The 16780-nt window shown below is 43.1% G+C and overlaps 1 long non-coding RNA gene across 2 annotated transcripts in view; it reads right to left on the bottom strand.

The window, feature by feature from the left end:
• Window positions 1-16780, bottom strand: part of LOC101906903 (uncharacterized) — a 69734-nt gene that overhangs the window by 45485 nt on the left and 7469 nt on the right. The window contains exon 4 of one of the 2 annotated variants that reach the window (XR_009495706.1): window positions 15394-15445. This is a non-coding gene — a long non-coding RNA (uncharacterized lncRNA). Of the gene's footprint in view, window positions 1-632; window positions 15446-16780 lie in introns of those variants that run through there. The other variant, XR_001500940.3, reaches the window with a different exon arrangement.

Genomic DNA, 16780 nt, shown 5'->3' with positions numbered 1-16780 from the left:
CGGTGGCACTGGTCGCCAGAAAGGGCCCAGCCCTCTCCGTGACCATGCCAACCACATGGCACACAGCAATGCTCAGAAAGTGGAGGAACTGGGTTATGAAGTTCTGCCTCAGCCGCCATATTCACCAGGCCTCTCACCAACCGACTACCACTTCTTCAAGCATATCAGTGGCTTTTTGCAGGGAAAATACTTCTGCAACTAGCAGGAGGCAGGATATGTTTTCCAAGAGTTTGTCAAATCCTGAAACACAGATTTTTTTTTTGTTTGTTTATCATGAAGTTAAAGTGAAGTCAATCAGTCGTGTCTGACTCTGCGACCCCATGGACTGTAGCCTACCACGTTCCTCCATCCATGGGATTTTCCAGGCAAGAGTACTGCAGTGGGTTGCCATTTCCTTCTCCAGGAGATCTTCCCAACCCAGGGAGTTTATATTTAATCACCATGACTATATTAACACCCATAATGATCCATAATCTACCTTTTTTTAAATTCATTTTTGATTGAAAGATAATTGCTTTATAGTATTGTCTTGGTTTCTGCCAAACATCAACATGAATCAGCCATAAGTATTCCTATGTCCCCTCCCTCTTAAGCCCCCCTACCTCCCTCCCCACCCCACCCTTCTAGGCTGTTACAGAACCCTGGTTTGAACTCTGAATCATACAGCAAATTACGCTGTAGGAATAAACAAGCTTATTTCTTGTTGGCAAAAATGTGTTGATTGCAATGGTTACTATATTGATTAACAAAGATGTGTTTGAGCCTAGTTATAATGATTTAAAATTCATGATCCACACTTCCTTCCCCTACAAATTCAAGCTTTGGTTGCCTTTGGCTAGCATAAGTCAGTTAAAGTTCTCTGCCTGGTCAGCTGACCCCAATTTTGATTCCTGAGGTATCTAAGCCTATTTTATCTTTTGTTAAACTTATTAACTAGGCATGTAAGAGGAAGTATCCAGACTCTGCTAGCTTTATAACAGTAACCCTAATTTACCCTTGATGATCAGGGCCAAGCATACCAACCAACACTAGAAGCCTTGCTTCTCTAGCTGTGAACTGAGTTTCTTGACTGATCGCAATGTTTAATGCAGATTACATGTCAATTTTGATGATTAAAAAATGTTTCCCGAGGCTTCCAGACAAAGATGCCAGACTGAATACAATAATTTTCAATTTCACTTCCTCTGAAACTTCACTAAAACTACTCTAAAGGGATTTTTTTAAAACTCATAATCCTATAAATCCAGAGAGAAAAGAAGAGGAGACAATAGCAATAAAACATTAAGGCTAGAATGCAGAAAAGTGACTGAGAATATAGTAAGGAAAGCCAAGAACAAAATTGTCGTGTATCACAGAATCTTCCAAAGGCTCAGGAACCGAATGGACAGTTGGAGGTGGGAATATTAGATAAGGATTGCTAGAATGCTTTTTTTTTTTTTAAAGTACATTCCCTATCCCTAGAGTATGGTTTGGGCTTAACAATTTTCTTCCAGAGACTAGGGTACAGAAGGACTTACCAGTGGTCCAGTGGTTAAGACTCAAGGCTCCCAGTGCAGGGGGCCCAGGTTTGATCCCTGGTCAGGGAACTAGACCCTACATGCCAATTATGAATTTCCATGCTGCAAAGACTTGGTGCAGCCAAATAGATATTAAAAAACTACACAGTATGGAGAGACACAAGTAACTAGAGAAACAAGACACACCACCTTAGCCAAGTGATCACTCCAAGGTTAAGCCATAAGTCATGCTGTCCATTCTTCTGACATGATACAGTGAAAAGGGCAGCTCATGTCTGTGGCTTTCCTCCCCCAAATCCATACTCCCAATATAATCATGATAAATCCAAACACCAGGCAAACATAAATAGAGGAACAGCTTACAAAACCTGACCTGTACTCTTCAAAATCGGCTTCCCTGATAGCTCAGTTGGTAAAGAATCTGCCTGCAATGCAGGAGACCCCAGTTCAACTCCTGGGTCAGGAAGATCCCCTGGAGAAGGGATAGGCTATCCACTCTAGTATTCTGGGACCAGCTGCGCAGTGCAGAACAGCTGAGAGGAAATACCCCATGTCCAAGGTCAACAGTGGTGGCCATGAGGAGATACCCTACATCCAAGGTCAGGAGCAGTGGCTGCACTTTGCTGGAGCAGCCATGAAGAGATACCCCAAGTCCAAGATAAGAGAAACCCAAGTAAGATGGTAGGTGCTGAGAGAGAGCATCAGAGGGCAGACAGACAGAAATCTAGCCACAATCACAGAAAACTAGCCAATCTGATTCCATGGACCACAGCCTTGTCTAACTCAATGAAACTAAGCCATGCCGGGTGGGGCCACCTAAGTTGGACGGGTCATGGTGGAGAGGTCCGACAGAATGTGGTCTAATGGAGAAGGGAATGGCAAACCACTTCAGTATTCTTGCCTTGAGAACCCCATGAACAGTATGAAAAGGCAAACAGATAGGATACTGAAAGATGAACTCCCCAGGTTGGTAGGTGCCCAATATACTACTGGAGATCAGTGGAGAAATAACTCCAGAAAGAATGAAGGGATGGAGCCAAAGCAAAAAGAATACCCAGCTGTGGATGTGACTGGTGATAGAAGCAAGGTCGATGCTGTAAAGAGCAATATTGCATAGGAACCTGGAATGTCAGGTCCATGATTCAAGGCAAATTGGAAGTGGTCAAACAGGAGATGGCAAGAGTGAACGTTGACATTCTAGGAATCAGTGAACTAAAATGGACTGGAATGGGTGAATTTAACTTAGATGACCATTATATCTACTACTGTGGGCAGGAATCCCTTAGAAGAAATGGAGTAGTCATCATGGCCAACAAAAGAGTCCGAAATGCAGTACTTGGATGCAATCTCAAAAATGAAAGAATGATCTCTGTTCATTTCCAAGGCAAACCATTCAATATCATGGTAATCCAAGTCTGTGCCACAACCAGTAACGCTAAAGAAGCTGAAGTTCAACGGCTCTATGAAGACCTCCAAGACCTTTTAGAACTAACACCCAAAAAAGATGTCCTTTTCATTACAGGGGACTGGAATGCAAAAGTAGGAAGTCAAGAAACACCTGGGCTAACAGGCAAATTTGGCCTTGGAGTACAGAATGAAGCAGGGCAAAGGCTAATAGAGTTTTGCGAAGAGAACCCACTGGTCATAGCAAACACCTTCTTCCAACAACACAAGAGAAGACTCTATACATGGACATCACCAGATGGTCAACACAGAAATCAGATTGATTATATTCTTTGCAGCCAAAGCTGGAGAAGCTCTATACAGTCAGCAAAAACAAGACCAGGAGCTGAGTGTGGCTCAGATCATTAACTCCTTATTGCCAAATTCAGACTGAAATCGAAGAAAGTGGGGAACCACTAGACCATTCAGGTATGACCTAAATCAAATCCCTTATGATTATACAGTGGAAGTAAGAAATAGATTTAAGGGACTAGATCTGATAGACAAGAGTGCCTGATGAACTATGGGCAGAGGTTCGTGACATTGTACAAGAGGCAGGGATGAAGACCATTCCCATGAAAAAGAAATGCAAAAAAGCAAAATGGCTGTCTGAGGAGGCCTTACAAATAGCTGTGAAAAGAAGAGAAGCGAAAAGCAAAGGAGAAAAGGAAAGATATACCCATTGGAATGCAGAATTCCAAAGAATAGCAAGGAGAGATAAGAAAGCCTTCCTCAGGAATCAATGCAAAGAAATAGAGGAAAACAATAGAATGGGAAAGACTACAGATCTCTTAAAGAAAATTAGAGATACCAAGGGACATTTCATGCAAAAACAGGCTCAATAAAGGACAGAAATGGTATGGACCTAACAGAAGCAGAAGATATTAAGAAGCAGTGGCAAGAATACACAGAAGAACTGTACAAAAAAGATCTTCACGACCCAGACAATCATGGTGGTGTGATCACTCACATAGAGCCAGACCTCCTGCAATGCAGAGTCAAGTGGGCCTTAGGAAGCACCAGTACGAACAAAGCTAGTGGAGGCGATGGAATTCCAGTTGAGCTATTTCAAATTCTAAAAGATGATGCTGTGAAAGTGTTGCAGTCAACATGCCAGCAAATTTGGAAAACTCAGCAGTGGCCACAGGACTGGAAAAGGTCAGTTTTCATTCCAATCTCAAAGGAGGGCAATGCCAAAGAATGCTCAAACTACCGCACAATTTCACTCATCTCACACGCTAGCAAAGTAATGCTCAAAATTCTCCAAGCCAGGCTTCAACTATACGTGAACTGTGAACTTCCAGATGTTCAAGCTGTATTTAGAAAAGGCAGAGGAACCAGACATCAAATTGCCAACATCTGCTGGATCATGGAAAAAGCAAGAGAGTTCCAAAAAAACATCTATTTCTGGTTTATTGACTATGTCAAAGGCTTTGACTGTGTGGATCACAATGAACTGTGGAAAATTCTTCAAGAGATGGGAATACCAGACCACCTGACCTGCCTCTTGAGAAATCTGAATGCAGGTCAGGAAGCAACAGTTAGAACTGGACATGGAACAACAGACTGGTTCCAAATAGGAAAAGGAGTATGTCAAGGCTGTATATTGTCACCCTGATTATTTAACTTACATCCAGAGTACATCATGAGAAACACTGGGCTGGAAGAAGCACAAACTGGAATCAAGATTTCTGGGAGAAATATCAATAACCTCAGATATGCAGATGACACCACCCTTATGGAAGAAAGTGAAGAAGAACTAAAGAGCCTCTTGATGAAAGTGAGGAGAGTGAAAAAGTTGGCTTAAAGCTCAACACTTAGAAAATGAAGATCATGGCATCCGGTCCCATCACTTTATGGCAAATAGATGGGGAAACAGTGGCTGACTTTATTTTGGGGGGCTCCAAAATCAGTGCAGATGGTGACTGCAGCCATGAAATTGAAAGACACTTGCTCCTTGGAAGGAAAGTTATGACCAACGTAGACAGCATATTCAAAAGCAGAGACATTACTTTGCCCACAAAAGTCTGTCTAGTCAAGGCTATGGTTTTTCCATTGGTCATGTATGGACGTGAGAGTTGGACTATAAAGAAAGCTGAGCACCGAAGAATTGATGCTTTTGAACCGTGGTGTTGGAGAAGACTCTTGAGAGTCCCTTGGACTTCAGGGAGATCCAACCAGTCCATCCTAAAGGAAATCAGTCCTGAATATTCATTGGAAGGACTGATGTTGAAGCTGAAATTCCAATACTTTGGCCACCTGATGCGAAGAGCTGACTCATTTGAAAAGACCCTGATGCTGCAAAAGATTGAGGGCAGGAGGAGAAGGGGACGACAGAGGATGAGGTGGTTGGATGGCATCACCGACTCAATGGACATAAGTTTGGTTAAACTCCGGAAGTTGGTGATGGACAGGGAGGCCTGGCGTACTGCAGTCCATAGGGTCGCAAAGAGTCAGACATGACTGAGCAACTGAACTGAACTGAACTCCTCAAAACTGCCAAGGGCACGAAAGACAAGGAAAAGCCAAGAAAAAACTATCACAGCTTGGAGACTAAAGAATCATAATGATTGAATGAAGTGTAGGATTCTGAAACAGAGAAAGGGCATCAGCAAAAATAAACTGGGGAAAGCCAAATAAAGTTTGTAGTTTTGTTAACAGTATTGTACTCATGTTAATGTCTCAGTTTTGGTAAATGCAGCTTGATTATGGAAGATGTTATCTTTCAGGGAAGCCTGGGGAAGAATGTACAGGAAATCTATACTATCTTTGCAAGTTTTTTGTAATTTCAATGGCTTCCCTGGTGGCTCAGTGGTAAAGAACCTGCTTGCCAATGCAGGAGACATAGGTTGGACCCCTGGTCCAGGATGTGCCGAGGAGTAACTCAGCACCACAGCTACTGAGCCTGTGCTGCAGATCCTGGGAGCCACAACCACTGAGGCCATGTGCCACAACCGCTGAGGCCCATGCTCGCTAGAGTCCGTGCTCCACACAAGAAAAGCCACCGCAATGAGAACCCACACACCACAGCTGGAGAGCAGCCCCCACCCCCCGCAACCAGAGAAAAGCCTGCAGAGCAACGAACACCCAGCACAGCCAAAATAAATAAATAAAATTATTAAAAAATAAAAGTATTTCCAAATAGATTTAAAATATAAAAAGGAGAGAAGGAGTGAGAGCCCTAGTTCCCCCTCCCTCGTGGCATGAACTCTTTCTGCAAAGACTAAACTGGGAAGCGCAGAATGACCGATAGCTGTGGAGCACGTGCCCTACTGGGAAAGAAGGGCATGACCTAAGCAGTACACGCTGAATGGTAAGACCCAACGCCAACCTTCAAACTGGTCCTCTGGGCCCCACTTGTTAGAGAGCCCCCTGCGTATGAGAGACGGAGAATAAATTCATAAAAGAACACGTGGATATCGATATCAGTCAGGGCCCAGTCCTCAGTGCTGGCACAGGGCAATCTGTGACCTGAAACAGGTCCTCGTTGTGACACTAACTTAATTTGGGCTCCAGGGAGATGTTTTTCTGCATCTCTTGTTCTTGTCCTCCGTTCTCCTCTAAATAAAAGGTGACTGTCCCTGAAGCCTGTGTAGGCGTGTGGGTTGTGCTTCTGCTATCAGACAGACTTTGCTATGGAAGGAATAGGAACAGCACAAGCACTTTGGTAAGAGAAAATGCAAATTAAATAGTTGGACAAATCCTCTCTGAGCATGGATGAAGTAGATACTTGTAAAGTCTCAGAGTGTTGCATGTCCATTTTTTAAATTTCACTTCAAATTCTAGTTGGAGTATCCAGTGTGATATTCACTAATTAGCATACTATTCAACACCAGGATGCAGGGCAGCTGAGAAACACTTTGTAATATTAAATAATTCATATTACTAATTCCATACATGTATGTATGTTCAGATGTAACAAGTGTGAAGTGAGCTATGCATTTTACACTGACAAATGGATACTTACTCTAGAATTGCAATTTGTTTTACTTTTATAAAGTGTTTAATATGATTTTAACAAAGTGTTAAGTGTCAATTACTAGATAAATGATAATGAGAGATGGAGCATGAGACAACTTCTCGGTCTTCTGTCTCTGAGTCATGGTTTCATCAAGCAAGGTTTACACAACAGGTAACATTTATCCAATGCTTCTCAAACCAGAGGCAATTTCCTCCCTTGCCTCACCTGGGGTTGGGGTGGGCGTTTGGCAATATCTGGAGACATTTTTGATTGCTGTGTCTCAGGGATGGGGTGCTACTGGCCAGGGATGGAGGTGGAGGCCAGGGCTGCTGCTAAACATCTCACAATGCCCATGGCAGCCCCACAAAAATAATCCATTCCAAAATGTTAATAGTGCCACAGCCTAGAATTCTATTTTGGATAAATCTAGGAGTTTGGGGTTCTCTAAGCCTTGACGTTTTCATATGCTGCTATTCCATTTGTTAAAACCCCACTATTCACTAATCTAGCTTAGCCTGACATTCATATAAAATGCTAGCAAAGTATATGAATTCATATACTAACATAATTTACCAAATCACAGAAGCAATCTCTGAATGTGGCTTTCAGTTATCTCAGCCCTATGACTACAAGCTATAAGAGATTTTTTTTTTTTAACAACACTATCCCATAAAGGCTTTCAGTTGTACTCCATTAAAGCAATACTTCTGCAATGTGAATGTGTCACCTGCTTGCTTTAAATTACCCCATGCCATTAAAGGCACCCATCATGGTGAAATCAGGCCTGTTCCCCTTTAAACTGACCTATGGCAACAGCTATCTGATTCCCCAGAACTTCCTGCTCAGGGAGTACATATTCCCATATAATCATATAAGATAACTTGATCAGCTACTTTTCCATTTCATATGAAATGCCACTCTACCATGATGGAATATGAGAGCAAGTCTGTGTTTTGCCTGACCTCTATGTAGTAACCACTTCCCTGACAACATGTTGCCTGCAGCCCATTGTCCGGAACCACTGACAGTAAGCTCCATGGAGGCAGGGACTAAGCCTGTCCTATTTATCACCATATCCCCAGCACCTAGGCTGTGCTGGGCACACAGCAGGCACCTAGATAGTATTTGCTGAATTAAGTCAAATGTCAATTCCTCTAAGAAACTTCATTATAGTACTTATTACATATTTTCCTTCGTCTGTTTTCCCTCCTCAACTAAGTCTCTGGAGGCAGAGGTCTAATAACAAAGATACCTAGTAACCTAGTAACCAAGATACAAGTAAGACCTTTCAAACAACTCCTACAATAAAGTCAACATCCCTACTACCATCGTCAAAAGAACTGTGAAAGAACTGAGAGCTTAAGAAAGAACAGGCTCTTCAGACAGGGAAGTAAACCTAAAAAGGCCGAACAGCTTAGGCTTCTAAGTACCCACAGGACTGGTCTCCAAAAAATAACCAAACTGCTGTCACCCCTACCCCCTAAAAGTGCCCTCTTAAAACAGCCTGAATTTTTTTTTTACATTCTAATAATGAAAGAAATTCTTTCAAACTTAAGTTCATTTGAATAGGCATTCCTCTTTAAAGTATCAACTATATCCGAACACAAGAGGTTGGCTACTAATAATCCATATATTCATTCTCTCTTCCTCTCAAAGTCGCTCAGTTGTGTCTGACTGTTTGTGATCCCATGAACTGTAGCCCACCTGGTTCTTCTGTCCATGGAGTTCTCCTGGCAAGAATACTGGAGTGGGTAGCCATTCCCTTCTCCAAGGGATGTACCCGAGCCAGGGATCGAACCGTAGGCCCTTGCATTGCAGGCAGGTTCCTTACCATCTGAGTCACCAGGGAAGCCCATGTATCCATTAGGGCAAAGCAATACAATGGAGTTATTTTTTTTTCTAATATCAGAGACTCTCCAAAAGATGAACGTAGATAATTCTGGATCAAAGAGAGCTTTGACAGAAGAAGACAAGCTCAGATGGACCGGAGAATCGTGGTAATTAGGGTAATTAGCACCAAACACCGGAGAAGGCAATGGCACCCCACTCCAGTACTCTTGCCTGGAAAATCCCGTGGATGGAGGAGCCTGGTGGGCTACAGTCCATGGGGTCGCTGAGGGTCAGACACAACTGAGCGACTTCACTTTCACTTTTCCCTTTCATGCATTAGAGAAGGAAATGGCAACCCACTCCAGTGTTCTTCCCTGGAGAATCCCAGGGATGGGGCATCCTGGTGGGCTGCCGTCTCTGGGGTCGCACAGAGTCGGACACGACTGAAGCAACTCAGCAGCAGCAGCACCAAACACTACGAAGCACAAGAGGGGCAGATAAGAGAAGTGCAAGGATGCCGAAGACAGAACACCGCCGATCTACACCTGCCTTAGACCGCCTCAAGGCTTAGAGACATCTCCTCTCCTATTTCCGTACTTCCCCTGCGCTCTGGTTAGTGCTGTGGTTCACCTGCTTCCAAATTAGGGATTCCATGATGGATCCCGAGAGGAAGCTTCTTCTGAACATGAAGTCCACTAAATACCACCACTGTGCTGCTCACTTTCCTTGTAGTCCCAAAATGGTGCATGCCCAATGCTCCCATTGGTACTGTTGAGGGAACAATCAACTTTCTGCCCCTTTGGAAGGTCTCAGTGCAGTTCAGTCGCTCAGTCGTGTCCGACTCTTTGAGACCCCATGAGTCGCAGCATGCCAAGCCTCCCTGTCCATCACTAACTCCTGGAGTTCACTCAGACTCACGTCCATCGAGTCAGTGATGCCATCCAGCCATCTCATCCTCTGTCGTCCCCTTCTCCTCCTGTCCCCAATCCCTCCCAGCATCAGAGTCTTTTCCAGTGAATCAACTCTTCGCATGAGGTGGCCAAAGTACTGGAGTTTCAGCTTTAGCATCATTCCTTCCAATGAACACCCAGGGCTGATCTCCTTCAGAATGCACTGGTTGGATCTCCTTGCAGTTCAAGGGACTTGGAAGGTCTAGAAGGTCTCAAAAAAGACTTTTGATGATTTCATCACTTGAATAAAATATGTGACACAGAGCTAAGAATGATTCAGTGACTGCTAACTGAGTACAAACTGAGTAATTCCACTGAAGGGGAAAAACAAATCACTGACACAACCAAACACTGTTCCTAATCACTGCACTGCCGCTCCATAGAAACATGGCAGCTTTCACATGAGAAAGACAGTCTGAGCACCGTGTGTAAGGCACAACAATGAAAGCAAAGGTACGTCAGAAAGTCATTTCCAAACGGTGAGAGGTATGTGATTTAACTGTGTGTTAACGGAAATACCAGGAATGGTATATTTTAACTGAGTGCAAAATAATGGTAGTGTGCACAGAGGGTCTTTTTTCCTTTTTTGGTTAGTGCTGTCAGTGTTCAAAAAATGGTTGTTTAACAGTTTAGATTCCAAGGTAGCAAAATCTGATTTTTTTCAACAGTGACTTGAATAAGTGGTGTATCCTAGGAAGTCTTAGATCATACTTCTGAGTTCTTAACTTTATATAGTGTTTTTATGTATTAATATTTTTATGAACTGATGTAGATTTTTAACACATATAAGCCTGTGTATTTTTGTAAATAGTTTGCAATTTATTTCTTGACCTATATGTAAATATCTAGAGCCCCATTTTCTCAAAGCTTATTTGAAACTGAGTTGTAGGTTTACCATTTTGTTTGCTTTGGTCGGGGGTGGCAGGGACAGAAGGGATTTTGTACTCTGATCGTCTAAATGGAGATACTTTAAGGTTTAAAGTGTCGCACTGAAAGCAATTCAAATATTGACAAAAGTACTTCAGGTTAAAACAGGAACAAAAAAAGACAGTGTCACTATGCTGAAATAAAAATCACTTTGTTGAATGCTACGCATAGTTTAATTTCATCAATTTTGAGAAGATTTACAAAAATCACACCTAATTTTATGAAACAGAGATTACAAACCAGTGAAAGGAAAAGGAAAAGCTAAAGGAAAAAGCAATCATTAGTCTACTTCCTATATCAGTTCAGTTCAGTTCAGTCACTCAGTCATGTACGACTCTTTGCGACGCCATGAACCGCAGCACGCCAGGCTTCCCTGTCCATCACCAACTCCTGGAGTATACCCAAACTCATGTCCACTGAGTCGGTGATGCCATCCAACCATCTCATCCTCTGTCGTCCCCTTCTCCTCCTGCCCTCAATCTTTCCCAGCATCAGGGTCTTTTCAAATGAGTCAGCTATTCATATCAGGTGGCCAAAGTATTGGATTTTTGGCTTCAACATCAGTCCGTCCAATGAACACCCAGGACTGATCTCCCCCAAGATGAATTGGTTGGATCTCCTTGCAGTCCAAGGGACTCTCAAGAGTCTTCTCCAACACCACACTTCAAAAGCATCAGTTCTTAAGCGCTCAGCTTTCTTCACAGTCCAACTCTCACATCCATACATGACCACTGGAAAAACCATAGCCTTGACTAGATGGACCTTTGTTGACAAAGTAATGTCTCTGCTTTTCAATATGCTATCTAGGTTGGTCATAACTTTCCTTCCAAGGAGTAAACACCTTTTAATTTCATGGCTGCAGTCTCCATCTGCAGTGATTTTGGAGCACAAAAAAATAAGTCAGCCACTGTTTCCATTGTTTCCCCAACTATTTGCCATGAAGTGATGGGACTGGATGCCATGATTTTAGTTTTCTGAGTGTTGAGCTTAAGCCAACCTTTTCACTCTCCTCACTTTCATCAAGAGGCTCTTTAGTTCCTCTTCACTTTCTGCCATAAGGCTGGTGTCATCTGTATATCTGAGGTTATTGATATTTCTCCTGGCAATCTTGATTCCAGCTTGTGCTTCTTCCAGCCCAGCGTTTCTCATGATGTACTCTGCATATAAGTTAAATAAGCAGGGTGACAATATACAGCCTTGACATACTCCTTTTCCTATTTGGAACCAGTCTGTTGTTCCATGTCCAGTTCTAACTGTTGCTTCCTGACCTGCATTCAGATTTCTCAAGAGGCAGGTCAGGTGGGCTGGTATTCCCATCTCTTGAAGAATTTTCCACAGTTTATTGTGATCCACACAGTCAAAGGCTTTGACATGGTCAATAAAGCAGAAATAGATGTTTTTCTGGAACTTTCTTGCTTTTTCAATGATCCATCAGATGTTGGCAATTTCATCTCTGGTTCCTTTGCCTTTTCTAAAACCAGCTTGAACATCTGGAAGTTTATGGTTCACATATTGCTGAAGTCTGGCTTGGAGAATTTTGAGCATTACTCTACTAGCATGTGAGATGAGTGCAATTATGCAGTAGTTTGGGCATTCTTTGGCATTGCCCTTCTTTGGGATTGGAATGACAACTGACCTTTTCCAGTCCCGTGGCCACTGCTGAGTTTTCCAAATTTGCTGGCATATTGAGCGCAGCACTTTCACAGCATCTTCTTTTAGGATTTGAAATAGCTCAACTGGAATTCTATCACCTCCACTAGCTTTGTTCGTACTGATGCTTCCTAAGGCCCACTTGACTTCACATTCCAGGATGTCTGGCTTTAGGTGAGTGATCACACCGTGATTATCGGGGTCATGAAGATCTTTTTTGGACAGTTCTTCTGTGTATTCTTGCCACCGCTTCTTAATATCTTCTGCTTCTGTTAAGTCCATACCATTTCTGTCCTTTATTGAGCCCATCTTTGTATGAAATGTTCCCTTGGTATCTCTAATTTTCTTGAAGAGATCTCTAGTCTTTCCCCTCTATTTCTTTGCATTGATCCCTAAGGAAGGCTTTCTTATCTCTCCTTGCTATTCTTTGGAATTCTGCATTCCAATGGGTATATCTTTCCTTTTCTCCTTTGCTTTTCGCTTCTCTTCTTTTCACAGCTATTTGTAAGGCCTCCTCAGACAGCCATTTTGCTTTTTTGCATTTCTTTTCCAAGGGAATGGTCTTCATCCCTGCCTCCTATACAATGTCACGAACTTCCATCCATAGTTCATCAGGCACTCTTGTCTATCAGATCTAGTCCCTTAAATCTATTTCTCACTTCCGCTGTATAATCATAAGGGATTTGATTTAGGTCATACCTGAATGGTCTACTGGTTTTCTGCATTTTCTTCAATTTAAGTCTGAATTTGGCAATAAGGAGTTCTTGATCTGAGCCACAGTCAGCTCCCAGTCTTGTTTTTGCTGACTGTATAGAGCTTCTCCAGCTTTGGCTGCAAAGAATATAATCAATCTGATTTCGATATTGACCATCTGATGATGTCCATGTGTAGAGTCTTTTATTGTGTTGGAAGAAGGTGTTTGCTATGACCAGTGGGTTCTCTTGGCAAAACTCTATTAGCCTTTACCCTGCTTCATTCTGTACTCCAAGGCCAAATTTACCTGTTAGCCCAGGTGTTTCTTGACTTCCTACTTTCGCATTCCAGTCCCCTATGATGAAAAGGACATCTTTTATGGGTGTTAGTTCTAGAAGGTCTTGTAGGTCTTCATAGAACCGTTCAACTTCAGCTTCTTCAGCGTTACTAGTTGGTGCATAGACTTGGATTACCATGATATTGAATGGTTTGCCTTGGAAATGAACAGAGATCATTTTGTTGTTTTAGAGACTGCATCCAAGTACTGCATTTCGGACTCTTTTGTTGACCATGATGGCTACTCCATTTCTTCTAAGGGATTCCTGCCCACAGTAGTAGATATAATGGTCATCTAAGTTAAATTCATCCATTCCAGTCCATCTTAGTTCGCTGATTCCTAGAATGTTGACGTTGACTCTTGCCATGTCCTGTTTGACCACTTCCAGTTTGCCTGATTCATGGACCTAACATTCCAGGTTACTATGTAATATTGCTGTTTACAGCATTGGGCCTTGCTTCTATCACCAGTCACATCCACAGCTGGGTGTTTTTTTGCTTTGGCTCCATCCCTTCATTCTTTCTGGAGTTATTTCTCCACTGATCTCCAGTAGCATATTGGGCACCTACCAACCTGGGGAGTTCATCTTTAAGCATCCTATATTTTTTCCTTTTCATAGGGGTTCATGGGGTTCTCAAGGCAAGAATACTGAAGTGGTTTGCCATTCCCATCTCCAGTGGACCACATTCTGTCAGACCTCTCCACCATGACCCATTCGTCTTGGGTGGCCCCACACAGAATGGCTTAGTTTCATTGAATTAGACAAGCTGTGGTCCACGTGATCAGATTGGCTACTTTTCTGTGATTGTGGTTTCCATCTGTTTGCCCTCTGATGCCCTCTCTCAGTGCCTGCCGTCTTACTTGGGTTTCTCTTACCTTGGACTTGGGGTATCTCTTCACAGCTGCTCCAGCAAAGCGCAGCCACTGCTCCTGACCTTGGATGTGGGGTAGCTCCTCTTGGCCACTGCCCCGACCTTGGACATGGGATAGGTCCTCTCAGCTGCCACCCCTGACTTTGGACTTGGGGTAGCTCCTCTAGGCCGTCACCCCTGACCTTGGACGTGCAGTAGCTCCTCTCGGCCACCGCCCCTGACCTTGGACGTGGGGTAGCTCCTCTCAGCCGCCATCCCTAACCTTGGACGTGGGGTAGCTCCTATTGGCTGCTTCTGCGCTGTGCAGCCGCTCCTAAACTTAAAGTGAGGTCCTTCTCATGAGGATTGGTGATCCTTTTTATAAATGGAAACCTGAAGTCACCTAGGCATGCCACAAGTCAAATACACTGACTTGTGAGGTAAGCAAGGCTTCAGCTTGAGCCGAGAACTCTGCTACACCCAGGTTGTAATTTCTGCAGAGATACCTTCCTCTTGCTAACCCTTTCAGCTGTTTCTCCCCATTTGTCTTACACGTAATCCTTGAAAACAAGTATGAGTTTACAATTGCATAGTCACAACAGACAGAAAACTAGAACCATCTGGGGAGCTTTTTCAAAAGATACACACCTAGAGCTTGACCTTAAGAAATTTCCATTTCTTGGGTGGGGTCTGGGCACATGATCTTGAAAAAGTCTCCAGACAATTCTGATATAACCTCTCTGAAAGAGAAGTGTTTCTCTGAAACCATATTTAGGCTTTTTTCCTGAAGAATCTATACAAATGATCCCTGACTTGCAATGGTTCAACTTAGGACTTTGACTTTACAATGGTGCGAAAGGGATACACCTTCAGAAGAAACTGTACCTTGAATTGTGAATTTTGACCTTTTCTTAGGCTAGCAATGGCATTCTCTCTTGATGCTGGGGAGCCACAGTTCCTAGTAAGCCACACAATCACAAGGGGGAAACAACAGATACACTTCCAACCATTCTGTGCCCACACAACTGTACTGTTTTTCACTGTCAATACATAAGTCAATAAACTGCATGAGACACAACACTACATTATAAACAGGCTTTGCGTGACATGACTCAGCCCAATAGTAGGCTAATGTAAGTGTTCTGAGCACGCTTGAGGTAGGCTAGGCTATGCTATGATGTTCCGTGGGCTAATGCACTAAATGCATTTTTGACTTACAATATTTTCAACTTACGATTTCAACTTAGGTTCATTGGGACACAACTCCATCACAAGTCAAGGAAGACCTATATACATAAGAAAGGGTGGGGGCAGATTTAGAAATTGAAAATATAAATATCAACTTAGGAAACTAAAAAAAAATTCAGTAGTCATTTAATGCTGCTCACTGATGTCTAATTCTCTCTTTCCTAAACCCAGAGAACCACACTTTTCCCTGCTTGTCTGAAGTTGGACCTGGCTAAGTTACTGGCTTCCGTCCATGAAACATAAACAGCAGTGCACGTGTCCCTTTCAAGCAGAAGCTTCAAGAGACAGTGCACAAGCCACGGCACCCCCTTTCCCTTCCCTTGTGATGGTGGAAGCACATGTCAAGGTGGAGCTTCCATCAGCTGAGATCCCTGGCTGACTGTGATGAAAAGCCTCTGTCATCCCAGGAGTAAGAAATAAAGACTTTAGTGAAAAATCATGGAAATATGAAAGCTGTTCATTGCTGCTGTTGTTCAGTTCCTCAGTCATGTCTGACTCTGAGACCCCACAGACTGCAGCATGCCAGGCTTCCATGTCCTTCCCTGTCCACCTCTCAGAATTTGCTCAAAACTGAGTCAGTGATGCTACCCAACCATCTCATCCTCTGTCATCACCTTGTCCCGCCTTCAATCTTTCCCAGCATCAGGGTCCTTTCCAATGCTCGTTAATGCAACATAATCTACTCTGTCCTAACTTATAAACTGGCACATCTTCTTTCAGAGTCTAAGCAATTTAAAGAGAATCGGTTCTGTCTTCAACAATGACTAAAAACTTACAGAGATGGTGCTGATTAGAGGGAAATGGGGGAGCTTTAGCGTCAGAGTGACCTAAGTTTAAATCTGTGGTGTTGCTTGCTTATTGTAATAATAAAAATTAGTATATAAAGTCTATATAATATACAGTTACTTTCAGCAACCACTAACACATGCGAAGCTGCTTACTACGTGCCAGGCATTGTGCTGAGCACTTTACATGGGTCATCTCGCTTACTCTTCCATTTTGAAGATGAGGAAAATGAAGTTTAAGGGTGTTAAATAACTTGCCCAAGGTCAGAGAGCTATGAGATGGTGGAACGAGGACTCTAACCCAGGCAGGGAGGCCACAGCGCCCGTGGTCTTCACGACTCCTCTACACTGTCTCCCAGAGCGACTCCAACCAGATTAGTTTCCATCTCAGCTTCCTCAACTTAGGATGAGGTTGAAAACTACCAGGCAAGGTGTTTATGAGGATTAAAGGAGATACTATCATTCCTGGCATACAGTAAGCATTTAAGACATGGTAGAGTCGGACATGACTGAGTGACTTCACTTTCAGTCTTCACTTTCATGCATTGGAAAAGGACATGGCAACCCACTCCAGTGTTCTTGCCTGGA

The sequence above is a fragment of the Bos taurus genome, chromosome 8 (assembly GCF_002263795.3).
Source record: "Bos taurus isolate L1 Dominette 01449 registration number 42190680 breed Hereford chromosome 8, ARS-UCD2.0, whole genome shotgun sequence".
Taxonomy (NCBI): Eukaryota; Metazoa; Chordata; class Mammalia; order Artiodactyla; family Bovidae; genus Bos; species Bos taurus.
This window is presented reverse-complemented; position numbering and strand designations above follow the sequence as displayed.